This window comes from Cryptomeria japonica, chromosome 11 (genome assembly GCF_030272615.1).
Source record: "Cryptomeria japonica chromosome 11, Sugi_1.0, whole genome shotgun sequence".
Lineage (NCBI taxonomy): Eukaryota > Viridiplantae > Streptophyta > Pinopsida > Cupressales > Cupressaceae > Cryptomeria > Cryptomeria japonica.
This window is the reverse complement of record NC_081415.1, coordinates 271,625,231-271,640,407: the sequence shown is the minus strand read 5'-3', so window position 1 is coordinate 271,640,407 and position 15,177 is coordinate 271,625,231. Positions and strand designations below refer to the sequence as shown.

Genomic DNA, 15,177 nt, shown 5'->3' with positions numbered 1-15,177 from the left:
CTAAAAAGCTAAATGACCATTAAACAAGGAACTAAATATAGGTGACTAAAATATCATTAAATATTCTAATACCCTCCTGTTGATGTGTTTTTTATGCACATGCGAACACAGAATAAAATACCTAAAAGGTACCTTATCCTCTCTTGAACAAAGTTCTCGACTGCTGAAGATCTCGCCGAAGGATCAGTCGAAGTAACTCCAAGGTTTTGTTATGTAGGATCTCTATGTGTGGATAAGCTCTCTGCGGTATGATGTGATTTGCTGGAATTACAAGGGGACTTACACTCAATGACCTGAATGTCTGATTTGTTGGAATCACAAGTCCTATTAACTAACTAGAAGACAAACAAATGGCAAAAGATGCAGGGTTCAGGAAGTCTACTCTACTACCTAGAATGCGAGAAGATGGATGAATGACTAGGTGGAGTCATACTGGGCTGGGTCTCACCATCAGGTTGAACAATTCAACACCAACTCAGTGCGATCTTCTAAGGGATGTTTCAAATATGTCCAAATCATACACCATCAGATACTGATCACCATTCAAGATAATGCGTGAACAACAAAGGTGTTATGACTCGGGATTAAGCTCGTTCTATGCCAGTTGACCACGCAAGGCGCTCTTGCAGTCAGCAAAAGGCTAGTGGTTTGGACTAAGTAGATTCCACTCGAGTACATTCAATAAATTCTTTCATTCAATCTAATCATTTATCATCTACAATGAAGATTCAACAAGAGACCATGCGTATTGCAAAGAAACGACACATTTCACCATATCTTCAATGAAAAAGAAGTCTTTACAATCAAGGCAACAATGTCTTGCCTTCTCTTCCTAGTCTACTCTAATTGCTATTCTATTTGCTATTCTACTACCTATTCACCGACTATCAACTATTTACTAGCTATTAGCCTTTACAAATGAGGAGCCAGGGCTTATATAGTGCCCTCAATACAATTCGATGGCTCAGATCAACTTGAGATCAATGGCCGAGATTTTACAATGAAAACCCTAATTAGGGTTTGTTACAACAAACTCAATTCTGGCCAATGAAATAATTGCATTATTTGGACACATGTCTTCTCTAGAATATTCGACCAATGGATAACCGGGGTATGTACATCGAAGTTTGTGTCATTTTGATGAGTCAAGTACATTAAACCTGGACACGCTGAGGTGGACCAATCCAACTGGAGGGATGATGACTGGGACGCCACCTTGTTTGACACTTGGTTGATGCTCAATTTGGTGATGCTGAGAAGCTAACTTTAATTAACTCTTCTGAAACTATTTGCTTCTCCAACGGACCCTTGCTTTGACCTCCTTTGTCTTTGATGTGCAGGATGGATGGTGTACCTTTCCTTCAAATGCTGGACTGGAAGAGGTCGTCCTTGATGATGCTAGGCTGGAAGTGGTCGTCCTCGATGATGCTGAACTGGAGGTGGTCGTCCTTGATCTGGTCTTCTTTCCTCCGCAAAACAAACCAAAAGATGATTAAGGACATATAATAAATTCATTTCAACATAGTATTTTACACCTTAAGTCATCAACAAAAGATATTAAAATGAAGCTTGCTCAAGATTTTCCCCAGGGACAGGCCCTATAAGAATTTCGCCCTGGACCCTCTGGAAGGGTCAGGAGCGAAATTTGCATTCCTGGCCAACTAGGACCTCTTTTCAATGTTACCTCACAACCAGCTCCTCGCCTGGCCCAAACAAGGTGAAAAATAGGAGTTTCAAAAGATTTCGCCCTAGACCCTCTGGAAGGATCAGGAGCGAATTTTCTTGGTTAGGCCTCAATTACTCCATTTTTTTACTTCAAAATCCTCCGCAAGGTGAGTATATGCTTGTTTTAGTCGAACAAAGTCTAGGGATCCATCCTTTTAGTTTCTCACATGGGCAAATTAGGTGATAATGGGAATTTCGCCCTAGACCCTCTAGAAGGGTCAGCAACGAAATTCCTTCTTTAGGCTTCATTTTACACTTCCTTTACCTCAATTCATCTTGCAAGGCTTAAATAACTTCCCTCTAGTCTTTTCATGCCTTAGGAATCAAAATCTTGTCTTGACACAAAGGGGAAATAGTGATTTAGATGAATTTCGCTCTGGACCCTTTGGAAGGGTCAGGAGCGAAATTCACTTTTTGCTTGCCTATTCGCACCCAATTTCATTTTCTTCACCTCACTTCATCTGAACTCCCTCACATTGAATCCACTTCCCAACTTGGCAACATTGGTTTGATCTTCACAAGGCCTAAAATGTCAAATTCACTCAAAAACCTAGCCACGGACAGGACCTATCGAGAATTTCGCTCTGAACCCTCTGGAAGGGTCAGGAGCGAAATTGTCATTTTAGTTCAAAATTCACACTTTTGATGGTCAAACATCTTTCCAAGGCATTCCAAATAGTTTTTCTCACCCTAGTCCAGGCCTGACTCAGCACAAAATTTGGAGAAAAGGATGGTTTTAGTGTTTTTCACTCTGGACCCTTTGGAAGGGTCAGGAGCGAATTTCTTCCTCTAGCCCAAAATCATCATTTTTGGAGACCAAAATCCATTCAAGGGCAATCTCAAGGGCTTCTATCATCTTTGTCTAGGCCTGGCTTGGTCTAAATGTGAAAGGAATAGGTGGATTTTAGAATTTCGCTTTGGACCCTTTGGAAGGGTTAGGAGCGAAATTCTATACTCTATCAGGTACTTACTATCTTATCATAATAAATAATTAATCTTGCTCAGATCCATTTACAAAGCCTTAGCGTATTTATTAATTACTAATTATATGAATTATTACTAATTTCTAAAAATATTATTATTATATTAATATTTATTATTATCCATATCTATATTTACAATCCTTATTTTATCCCGTACTCTAATTTGAGTATATATATATATATAGTGTAATATTACCAATTGTTTATGTATCAGCTAAATCCTTTTATATAATTTACTAATATTATTACAACTTAAAACAATCCTAGTTAGTAATTTGTTTACTGGCTGGTAATGGCAGACAGATCTGACGCATGTCAGATCTGGTCTGCCACTGTCACGTTATTGGGTATCCTTATATTGCACTCTATGTTAATATTTCTATTAATATTAAATTCTGCATAGAAACATTATCAAACTTCATATATATAAAACATACATTCCCATGTATACCATCACGGTCAAGGATGCTACCACCTGAAACTTAATAGTTCTAATATGATCGATGGCTCTCCCATTATATATATATATATATATATATATATATTCCTCTTTTCAATCTGCTCTTGATTCACAATCTGTTTTTCCATCTCCCTCCCTTCTATATGATCTTCCTCTCAGTGTTCTCCTTTAATACTTTATTGAACGGTATCCTTCTTCAGTCACACCCTTCCATGTAAATCTCTTCTATTCATTAAGCATCCTTATTTCTTAATCGGACAGCTTCTTAAAACCAAGTGTAGTTTATAAACTAAGAACACTTATTTATTACTTCTTAGTTATGAAGCGCATTTCCAAATAATATACGAATGGTGTCTCTTTACATTTAAGAATTTATATGAAGTCTTAACTAATAATTCTACTACATTTGTTATTTCATCCGTAGTCGATATTCCTTGATGGATATCTATTTAGTTCTACTCGATTAGTCTTATAGATAAAGTCGCTAATCTTTATCATTAATCGATGATGACTTATTGATCGTTCTATTCCTTTCCCAACGATGTGATGACTGGATTATAGACGTTTCAATAACTTGGATATGTACCATCATTTTTTATAAACATGCTCCATTCCCTTTAACGGATTTGGGGAGATTGATCTTAAGCACCTCCCTTAACATGTATGATATTTTGGCTTCTTTACGAAGTATTAATAATTTATACCCTTTGTGATTATGGTGTTTATTTGTATTTGACAACTTCTTTAGACTTGGTCAATTTGTTCTTCTCAGTATTATCGTAATATATTGTATTGTTCCCTTACGATGTTACATATTTCACCATAATGAATGCGCTCGACAATTATATTGGTCAGTTATCATCAGAGTTACCCGGGGAAGCGTCCCCACCCTGAAAACCCCCGTCCCCTTCTCGGGGACGTTTCGGGGACTTGGGGACGGCCAGGGGACGTTTCCCCCCGTCCCCAAATTGCCCTATATTTTTAGGGGACGTCCCCGAAACGGGGGGACGCCTGCCCTAGCCTTGGGGGATGTCCGTACGTCCCGGGGACGGCTAGGGATGGCTGGGACGTCCCCAATCCGTCCCGGGGACGGCTAGACGTCCCCCTTATCTAAGGCCATTAATAAATATTAAAAAACTAAAAAAAGTTGTATTTTCAAATTTTTTAAAAAATTTTCTAATATAGGCCCCTTATTAATTCAAATTGTTAGTAAAAATAAAAAATTTAAAAGATAACATTAATTTAATTCATAATTTTGACAATGAAACTATATGGCAGCAGTGTAGCCTTTGGGCATTTTGACACAAAGATTAGAAAATCGCCCAAAAATCACCAAACTCGGCGAGTTAATAGAAAAATAACACCCAACACCTTTATGAAAGAATAAGTTTTTTTGGCCTCGCGGGGCGCTGCCCCTCGACCCCGCCCTGTATCGCGACAGGGAGCGCGCAAGGGGCGCTGCCCCTTGACCCCGCAAGGGGCGATGCCCCTTGACCCCACCTTGGGGGCGCTGCCCCCAAACCCCCGTTGAAAAATATGGGGGGAAACCGCGTCGATAGAAGTAGGGAAAATTTAACCTCTTTGTTTTGACATTTTGTATGTTATTTCTTTAATATCTATTATGATATGCATATTGACAATGTGAATGAATTGAAATTCTGATTTATGAATGCATAATTGCATATTGTCTATGTATTAACAATGTTGTATGTTCAGAATTTACATTCTAAAATGTCTTCAACTTTTCATAGTATCATACACATGCCATTTCCATGTTTTATTGTTTTCATATGAATATAATGTATGTATGCATGCTTTATCCATGTTTTCATATGAACATTTAGAATTTTGAAATTTTCCTATATATTTTAAATATTTCCTATATTTTAATAGCCGTCCCCTTTGCCGTCCCCCACCGTCCCCAAATTTGGCAAAAAAATTTGCCGTCCCGGAAACGTGTCCCACCGTCCCCTGCCGTCCCCGTCCCGGAAACTCGGGGTAACTTTGGTTATCATCCCTAATTTTCACAATTATATATTTATTATTTTAAATATATGAATTGTATTTACAATTAAGAATACTTAAATTATGTTTATAATATAATATTAATTCTTCTTCTTTTTTATTTGAATATTTAAAAAATATTATTATTAGTAAAAATATCAATTAAATAATAATATCTAATAAATAAATAAATTTCAAATAATCATTATATTAGTTAATAATAATAATTGCTTCATTTAGTATATATATAACGATCAAGGGAGGGACATGACAGTCCACACTTCCCGAAATTGCTTGTCCACAAGCAATTGATAATTTTTTTCACACTGTGTCATCTCCCCATTAAACACAAGATATACATGTGTATATAGACATGAAGCATACATGAAGTATATAGATACTAAGTTAATGAGACATGAAGCTTGAATACATTTAGTACATGAAGCATGAGGCATTGAGAGTATATAGAACATAGATGGCATGAAGTAATACACACAAAGTCATTTAAACACATGCAAGGCTTGAAGAATGAATGGAAGTCTTGAAGCATAGACAAAAGTAATGCCTGTAGTCATATTCACACATACATGTAAGATATGAAGCGTACACATCACATGGAGGTGAAAGATGAAACACACATAGAGTAGGCGCTCTATGTATAAACCCAATACATCAATTATAGACATGAACACTTAAGAAATGAGTCATACATACGAATATATAAAGTGTAAATCCAAGGCATATAAGGCAAGAAGGATCCACATGTGACATTAAGAGGCAAACATGTAAAGCATGAATGTAGCTCGTAAAGCACAAATTTACTTAAGGCATGAAGCATACAAAGCATGAAGAAAATATGTGAATCTTCCACAAGAATGTACTTAAGGCATGAGTCATTCATAAGGCATGTAGACATATAAAGGAATGAAGTACACATGTCACGGGTAAAGCAACATGACAGGGACACAAGCACGAAGCAATACTCTTAGATACATATCAAACATATGGTGCAAAAAACGAAAAGTATGAAGTAGCACACATATAAAACATGAAGTAGTATAGAAAAGGCATAGATGTAAGGCATGGAGCATTCACGTAAGAACAAAGTAATATGCAAATACCTTGAGACATGAAGTATGTATATAAAACATGTAAGGCTTGAAGCGATACAGATACACATAAGGTACAAAGTATGTATAAGAAGCCACTCATGGAGTGAACACGCTAAAGACACATCAGTCAAGGCACACATAAAGACACAAGGCATACATGTTGAAAGCATATCGGACATGAAGCGAACACATGAATATATGTAATATATAAGAAAAGAGTACTTGAAGCATACATGCTGAAAACATGACAACATTGAGCATTCTCATAAACATCCATATAGAACACCCATAATGAAATGTTAAAATATTATCAAACATGGTGAATAGTTGTTAATCTTGTTGTATTGCATGGGTCTCCTCTTCCTTATTCTCCTCTATCTTACAAGATGGTAGATTTATTGTGCCAAGGGCACATGACACAGTCTACATACGGCTCCCGCAAGGTTTTCTACCCATCTGGGACATTATCGTCATGTGACCGGTTTACTCTGCCTCTCCCCTCCACACACTCCCTATCTCTGTAAGTATTAGAGAAAGAAGAAGAATTGAATCCCTACCATCAATGGAATAAGTATAGAAAACACATACTTATCTGCAAATATACATGAAACATATATCTAAGAGAAACATACATAATGAAGTATACACTTAAAGCAATAAGTACACACATAAAACATAAAGTATCACATAGGGCATAGAGAATACACATGAATATATTCACGGCAAGTGGCATTCACATGAAAACACATGAAGTATACATTATACATGTACGACACATAGATATGAGCAAGACATTAGGCATATACATTGCAAGGCATGAAATGGTCTGAGTCATACACATGAAAATACTCACGTTATAATCATACATATGAATACACATAAGGTATGAGACACTCATATGAATACACATAAAGCACATAGGACATGAAGAATACATACAAATATATGAGCATTCATTCAAGGCATACAAATATTTTTAAAGCATATGAAACAAGCGCTCATTGGATAGTTGCAAGTCATGAATCATGGATGCACGTAAGGCACGAAGTACATGTGTCAAGCATAAGGCAATGAATACCTCAAGCACGTAAAGCATGAAACAGTACACTCTATTACACCATGCAGACATTAAACATACATGAGAAATGACCTCACGGAGTAAACAAGTGTGAGGCAAACACAAGTACACATATGAAGGGTATACTTGGAGTAAGCATGTAGTCTAAAGCACATTGGATTGATCCACATTTACCAATCAATTCATATCTTTGGAACTATTCTAGATCAACCAAAGTAGAACCACAATGATTTACTTCCCATAGATGCATGAGATTCCTCTTCCCTATTCCGCTAAACTTTACAAGGAGGATTTATTGTGCGAAGGGTGCATGACACAGTCTACATGCGGCTCCCTCAAGGTTTGCTACCCTTCTTCGGATGTTTTCGCTATGTGACCGATTTACTCTGCCTTTCCCCCACACACTCCCTATCTTTGCAAGTATTAGGGAAAGGCAAAGAATCCCATCACTACAATATTATTTGAATTACATTGTCAATTATTTACTTAGGGAAAGAAACTTTCAAATGAATACACATGTAAATCACCTAAATATGGGCAAGGCATTAAGCGCGTTCATAAGCATTCACACCACTAGCCTTTAAAGAAGTAAGCATATGCTTGTAAGGAATGAAATATTCATCTAGAAAGTACACACATATTAAAGGGCAATGTTTTTGTCCCACAAGATGGCAGGATTATGCTCTGATACCACTTGTAATGTCCCCTACTAGGGTTTGGTCTATTTTAACCATAATTAATCATTTCAAATTACTTATGGCTTAAACTAACTTGATTAAGTGTCAAGACTACCTTAGCATGAATCAAATCTGTAATGTTCTATCCTTCTATACTCTATCAGGTACTTACTATCTTATCATAATAAATAATTAATCTTGCTCAGATCCATTTACAAAGCCTTAGTGTATTTATTAATTACTAATTATATGAATTATTACTAATTTCTAAAAATATTATTATTATATTAATATTTATTATTATCCATATCTATATTTACAATCCTTATTTTATCCCGTACTCTGATTTGAGTATATATATATATATATATATATATATATATATATATATAGTGTAATATTACCAATTGTTTATGTATCAGCTAAATCCTTTTCTATAATTTACTAATATTAATTATGTATCAGCTAAATCCTTTTATATAATTTACTAATATTATTACAACTTAAAACAATCCTAGTTAGTAATTTGTTTACTGGCTGGTAATGGCAGACAGATCTGATGCATGTCAGATCTGGTCTGCCACTGTCATGTTATTGGGTATCCTTATATTGCACTCTATGTTAATATTTCTATTAATATTAAATTCTGCATAGAAACATTATCAAACTTCATATATATAAAACATACATTCCCATGTATACCATCACGGTCAAGGATGCTACCACCTGAAACTTAATAGTTCTAATATGATCGATGGCTTTCCCATTATATATATATATATATATATTCCTCTTTTCAATCTGCTCTTGATTCACAATCTGTTTTTCCATCTCCCTCCCTTCTATATGATCTTCCTCTCAGTGTTCTCCTTTAATACTTTATTGAACGGTATCCTTCTTCAATCACACCCTTCCATGTAAATCTCTTCTATCCATTAAGCATCCTTATTTCTTAATCGGACAGCTTCTTAAAACCAAGTGTAGTTTATAAACTAAGAACACTTATTTATTACTTCTTAGTTATGAAGCGCATTTCCAAATAATATACGAATGGTGTCTCTTTACGTTTAAGAATTTATATGAAGTCTTAACTAATAATTCTACTACATTTGTTATTTCATCTTTAGTCGATATTCCTTGATGGATATCTATTTAGTTCTACTCGATTAGTCTTATAGATAAAGTCGCTAATCTTTATCATTAATCGATGATGACTTATTGATCGTTCTATTCCTTTCCCAACGATGTGATGACTGGATTATAGACATTTCAATAACTTGGATATGTACCATCATTTTCGATAAACATGCTCCATTCCCTTTAACGGATTTGGGGAGATTGATCTTAAGCACCTCCCTTAACATGTATGATATTTTGGCTTCTTTACGAAGTATTAATAATTTATACCCTTTGTGATTATGGTGTTTATTTGTATTTGACAACTTCTTTAGACTTGGTCAATTTGTTCTTCTCAGTATTATCATAATATATTGTATTGTTCCCTTACGATGTTTACATATTTCATCATAATGAATGCACTCAACAATTATATTGGTCAGTTATCATCCCTAATTTTCACAATTATATATTTATTATTTTAAATATATGAATTGTATTTACAATTAAGAATACTTAAATTATGTTTATAATATAATATTAATTCTTCTTCTTTTTTATTTGAATATTTAAAAAATATTATTATTAGTAAAAATATCAATTAAATAATAATATCTAATAAATAAATAAATTTCAAATAATCATTATATTAGTTAATAATAATAATTGCTTCATTTAGTATATATATAACGATCAAGGGAGGAGCGAAATTCTCATTTTAGCTCAAAATTCACACTTTTGATGGTCAAACATCTTTCCAAGGCATTCCAAATAGTTTTTCTCACCCTAGTCCAGGCCTGACGTAGCACAAAATTTGGAGAAAAGGATGGTTTTAGTGTTTTTCGCTCTGGACCCTTTGGAAGGGTCAAGAGCGAATTTCTTCCTCTAGCCCAAAATCATCATTTTTGGAGACCAAAATCCATTCAAGGGCAATCTCAAGGGATTCTATCATCTTTGTCTAGGCCTGGCTTGGTCTAAATGTGAAAGGAATAGGTGGATTTTAGAATTTCGCTCTAGACCCTTTGGAAGGGTCAGGAGCGAAATTCTTGATTTGGCTCAGTTCCTTCAATTTCAATGTTTCCTAGCAACTTGAAGTTACTCCTAAAGACTTCTTCCATCCCAATTCACTTTAGTTTGCAATTGTCTTGTCACAAATTTGGGAAAAAGGTGGTTTTGGTGAAATTTAGCCCTGGACCCTCTGGAAGGGTCAGGAGCGAATTTCTTAATTTAGGCTTATTCCTGCATCATTTCAAGTTGAATTCACCTCAAAAGGCTAGTAAACACTTCTCGTCTCACATCCAACCCAAGTAGGACTTGATTTTGCAAGGGAAAATAGGTGGTTGAAGCATTTTCGCCCTGGACCTTTTGGAAGGGTCAGGAGCGATTTTCATCATTTGGCTCAATTCCTTCAATCTTGATAAACATTGGCAATTTGGAGTCATTCCTAAGGCCTTCTTTAATCATGATCCACACTAGATTTGGCATGAAACTAAGGGAAAAGATACGTTTTGCACAATTTCGCCCTAGACCGTCTGGAAGGGTCAAGAGCGAATTTCCCTTTCTAGACCAAAATCATCATTCTTTCAATCCCAATCTTCTTTGCAAGGTAAAATCTCCTCTCTCTTCGCCTTAGGAACAAGGTTTTAAGCTCAAGCAATGTTAAAAATATATGCTTGTAAGGAATTTCGCTCTGGACCCTTTGGAAGGGTCAGGAGCGAAATTTCCTTCATTGGCTAAAACACTCATTCCTTAACTCTTTCAAACGTCCTTAAGGATTTCAATATGCCCATTCTCCCTTTCAACATGCCTTGGACATCAAAATTTGGTCGAATTAGGGAGGAAATGAGGTCTAAGTAGATTTTCGCCCTGGACCCTCTGGAAGGGTCAGGAGTGAATTTCCCTTTCTAGGCTTGATTCTTCATTTCTCCAAATCCAAACCACCTCAAGAGGCAAAGACATGCTATCTCACTTCCATCCATGCCACAAAAAACCAAGGACTTGACCTCCTCCAATGGAAAAATAGGTGTTTTTAGGAATTTCGCTCTAGACCCTTTGGAAGGGTCAGGAACAAAATTCACTTTTTGGCTCAAAATCCTTCACTTTTCAATGCTTTCAAACATTTCCAATGGCAAAAGACGTCCATCCTTCCTTTCAAGATGCCTTGCAAATCAAAATTTGGTCAAACTAGGGAGGAAATGAGCTTTAGGAGGATTTTTGCTCTGGACCCTTTGGAAGGGTCAGGAGCGAAAATCACAATTTGGGCTTGATTGTTCATTTTTCAAATTTCAATTTTCTCCTGAAGGCAAATATAGATCGTTTTCCATCTAAGGAGCAAGGTTTCATGCTAAAACAAGGGAGCAAATGAAGTATATAATGAATTTCGCTCTGGACCCTTTGGAAGGGTCAGGAGCGAAATTCATCTCCTAGGCAAAAACTTGATTTTCTAAAGCATCCCACTCCCTCTCAGGGCAAGAACATACTAATTCCTCCTTCATCATGCCAACGCCAAGCCAAAACAAGGAAGAAAACAAGAGATATAAGGATTTTCGCTCTGGACCCTTTGGAAGGGTCAGGAGCGAAAATCATGTTTTGACCTTGATTCTTGATTTTTCAAACTCTAATCTTCCTTGGGAGGCAAACATAGACTACCTTCCTTTCATTTCCACCTTGGTCCTGACTTTGGCTAAAAGAAAAATGAGTGTTTTCAAGAATTTCGCTCTGGACCCTTTGGAAGGGTCAGGAGCGAAATTCCTAATCTTGGCCAAAATCCTTCACATTTTCACATCCCATCACCTCAAAACTAGAACGTTGGTCTAAACAAGGGAGAAAATGAGGTTTTCAAGAATTTCGCTCTCGACCCTTTGGAAGGGTCAGGAGCGAAATTCCTACTTTAGGCTAATTTCCATCATTTTGTCACCTCAAATCTCCTCTCAAAGACAAATGTGCATCAAAACCTTCCCATCACGCCCCAGAAGTCAACAAACTTGGTCATGTCAAAGAGCAAAGTGGAGAAAAATGAATTTTGCTCTGGACCCTTTGGAAGGGTCAGGAGCGAAAATCATCCTTGGGCTCAAATCCTGACTTCATTTTCACATTTCCTCATTCAAACAAGCGTTTTTACCTTCATTCAAGCCTAGGAATGCATTAGTTCTAGGTTTTGGTCAAAGTAGAATGTCTTATGGAGAATTTTGCTCTGGACCCTTTGGAAGGGTCAGGAGCGAAATTTGACATTTTGGTCTCTCCGTCAGGATCATTTTATGGAATATAACATTTAACTATAAGTTTCTTATACTTTAAGTTATATTCCATATATACTGTCAGGATGTTTGAGAGTGGTTCGGACCTCCAGGAGTTATATTACAAAATCTAGTTTTTGGAGGATTCTTCAGTTTTCTAGACTTAGTCAAATTTCAGGATCAGGACATTCCAGACTTAGCCAAATTTCAGGGCATTTGAAGATCAGGATGACATTCCAGACTTCATCACTCACCAACTTGACCTAGCTTGGACCTTCAAGAATGATACTCACTCACCAAGCAAGACACAAATAGCAACAAGAGCAAAACCAGGCCCTAAGGAAGACTTTCAAAGAAACCCTAATTTTGGGGCCCCAAAGACTCAACCTAGCTCAAGCAGAGCCTGCTATATAGGTGATCCCCCTGGCGACACTCGAAAAGCAAAGGCTAATAGACAAAACTCTAAAACCTAGAAAGCAAAACCCCACAAAGCAAAAAAAGTAGGGGTCCCCATTTGCCATGGGGCGATGTGTGAATACGTCATAACATCTAGTGCCACCTTGAATAAATGTTCCTGAACATTTCAGAGATAAAGACTCAATTGACACTTAGAAGCTCCGGAAGATTCAACCCAACTTATCAGGTGACTAGAAAGTATACTCAAAGAAGAAGAAGAATCCCTAACCAGATCAAAATGCTTAGTCTTTGATTACGCATGTGTGTGCAAGTGTATTCATTCCTCTCGACAATACAATTATGATCTCCGGGTTCCACTGTGATTAGCTACATAGTTTATTTGAACCTCAAAAGCATCCTGGATAGAGCCTCGCTGCCAATCAGACGTCCATAGTCCCGACGAGGTTATCGCCGCAAGCTCACGAACATTGCTCCATTGCCAGCCGGGTGTCCATAGCCCTGATGGAGTTATCCGTATATTCCCGTTAGCCAATTTTGGTATTTCATTTCATTTTTTCTTGATTTTTCTCTTTCATTTTCTCATTTTTTCCTTTTGATATTGCTTTTTCATTCCGTCAATTCCTTTGGCTCGTAAGTAGTGAACCTTACTAGGGTTTGAGGATTGCGGTGGCGCTGAAGTCAGATTTTAGATTTTTTACCAATCACAGCTTTGCCTGAAAACCATAATGACTTGGAGTCTATTAATGTGTGAAGATATAGTAATCAACAGATGTCGGCATCAAGACACAGAAAATGATTCCCTTCCAAGTCAAATATAGGTCTTGATCAGATGATAAAGCTGGAGAGGAACAACCTCGGATTCTGATTGCTTCATGAATAGATATCTAAGAAATGAGTCTAACATAAGATCCAGGATATTGCCAGTGTATGAGCAACAACACAAACGCCTTTCTCACGAATGGAGGCTCCTACTCAAGACACCTAAACTAAAGCAAACGAATGACCCAAAAGCAAAGTAAGCTAATGCGCACACCAAAAAGTAAACTATCTAAAGAAAGCAAACAACTGAGCTACCTGAGCCACTCAAGAATCATGAGTCAAATGACCCAAGGCAAATTAAGAACAAGGCTCAAAAGACCTCTAATCTAAAACACACGAAAGGAAAACCTACTCTAAACCCATATACAAGACTCCCAGACTCAACACGACTCAAGGAAGCGAAATATATACATGACTTCACATGATTTCTCAGGTTGTGCAACAAGAGCATGGCAAACGTGATGGTTCTCAACCTAGAAAATTCATCCTTAAATACAGAAAACCAAACTCTCACCATGCATCTCTCATACTCAAGCAAATTTTCACTCAAAATGATCAACTGGGGTAATTCATTAGGACCATGATCAATCCAGATGCAAGTTGTTTTCCCAAAATCCCCATAATCAAAATCATAATAACTTTCAAGGGTAGAATTAAGGAAAGAGACAACCTGGCATTGTTCGTGCTTAGATGGAACTGCATTGTCGGAAGCGAGATCACCAGATGCTTCAGGTGGTCGCCATTGATGATGAACTATTCTACGAGCATCCACAACATGTTGATCTTTACATACAAGTTCTTCTTTGAATAAGCTTAGCGCCCCTTCGAATAGCTCAACATTCTCTGTCTTCATTGAGACATCTTGCATAAACCAAGCATCTTCATGAAAGTCTGTTAGCATATCTTCAAAAATGAGAGCCTCCTTGATGGATTGAGCTTCAAACATCTCCTCTAATTGATCAAATATAATCTTTGGTGGCCTTTCTCCTTCATGCATAGTCTTGGGAGGTCGGAGCTGATGATGAACCACCTCACTCACCATAACTTGTTTGTCTTGAGAAAATTTTGACCGTGATTCCATTTTTACTTGTTCCATGAGATCTTTCAATGCTTCCTCAAATAGCATGATGGTGATGAAATCTTTAAGTGCCCCTTTGAATTGTTCTTCATACCTGGGCTCACTTATGATATCTGTAATTCTTCATTCAATATGTCAACTTGATTGTCCTCTTTAAGAATGCCATTTGAGACCTCTTGCAATTCACTCTCAAGGATCTCCTTTTGTAGCATAAATGAAAATTCTTCAAGGAACGAGTTGTCTTCTTGAAAGGTTGTTGAATCATTTTCTTCTTTTGGTACAAGGTGTAGAGAGCTATCATTCACAGCTTCATAGTGATCATTAAGGGAGCTTGGATCCTCAACTTGCAACTGGCTCCCCTCACAATCAGGTGCTGGAGCAGTGTCTTGTTCATAAGTCCTAAATTCAGCTGCGAGATGTGCACCCCAAGATCTGTTCACAATACACTCTTCTTCGGATAAAACTGGCATTC

At 36.9% G+C, this 15,177-nt stretch overlaps 1 protein-coding gene across 1 annotated transcript in view; it reads right to left on the bottom strand.

Annotated features, from left to right (window-relative positions):
* Window positions 1-6,470: 6,470 nt before the first annotated feature.
* LOC131069737 (probable leucine-rich repeat receptor-like protein kinase At5g63930) overlaps window positions 6,471-15,177 on the bottom strand; it is a 132,795-nt gene continuing 124,088 nt past the window's right edge. The window contains exon 3 of the mRNA XM_059213744.1: window positions 6,471-6,802. The gene's annotated coding sequence lies outside the window, so the exon portion shown is untranslated. The remainder of the gene's footprint in view (window positions 6,803-15,177) is intronic.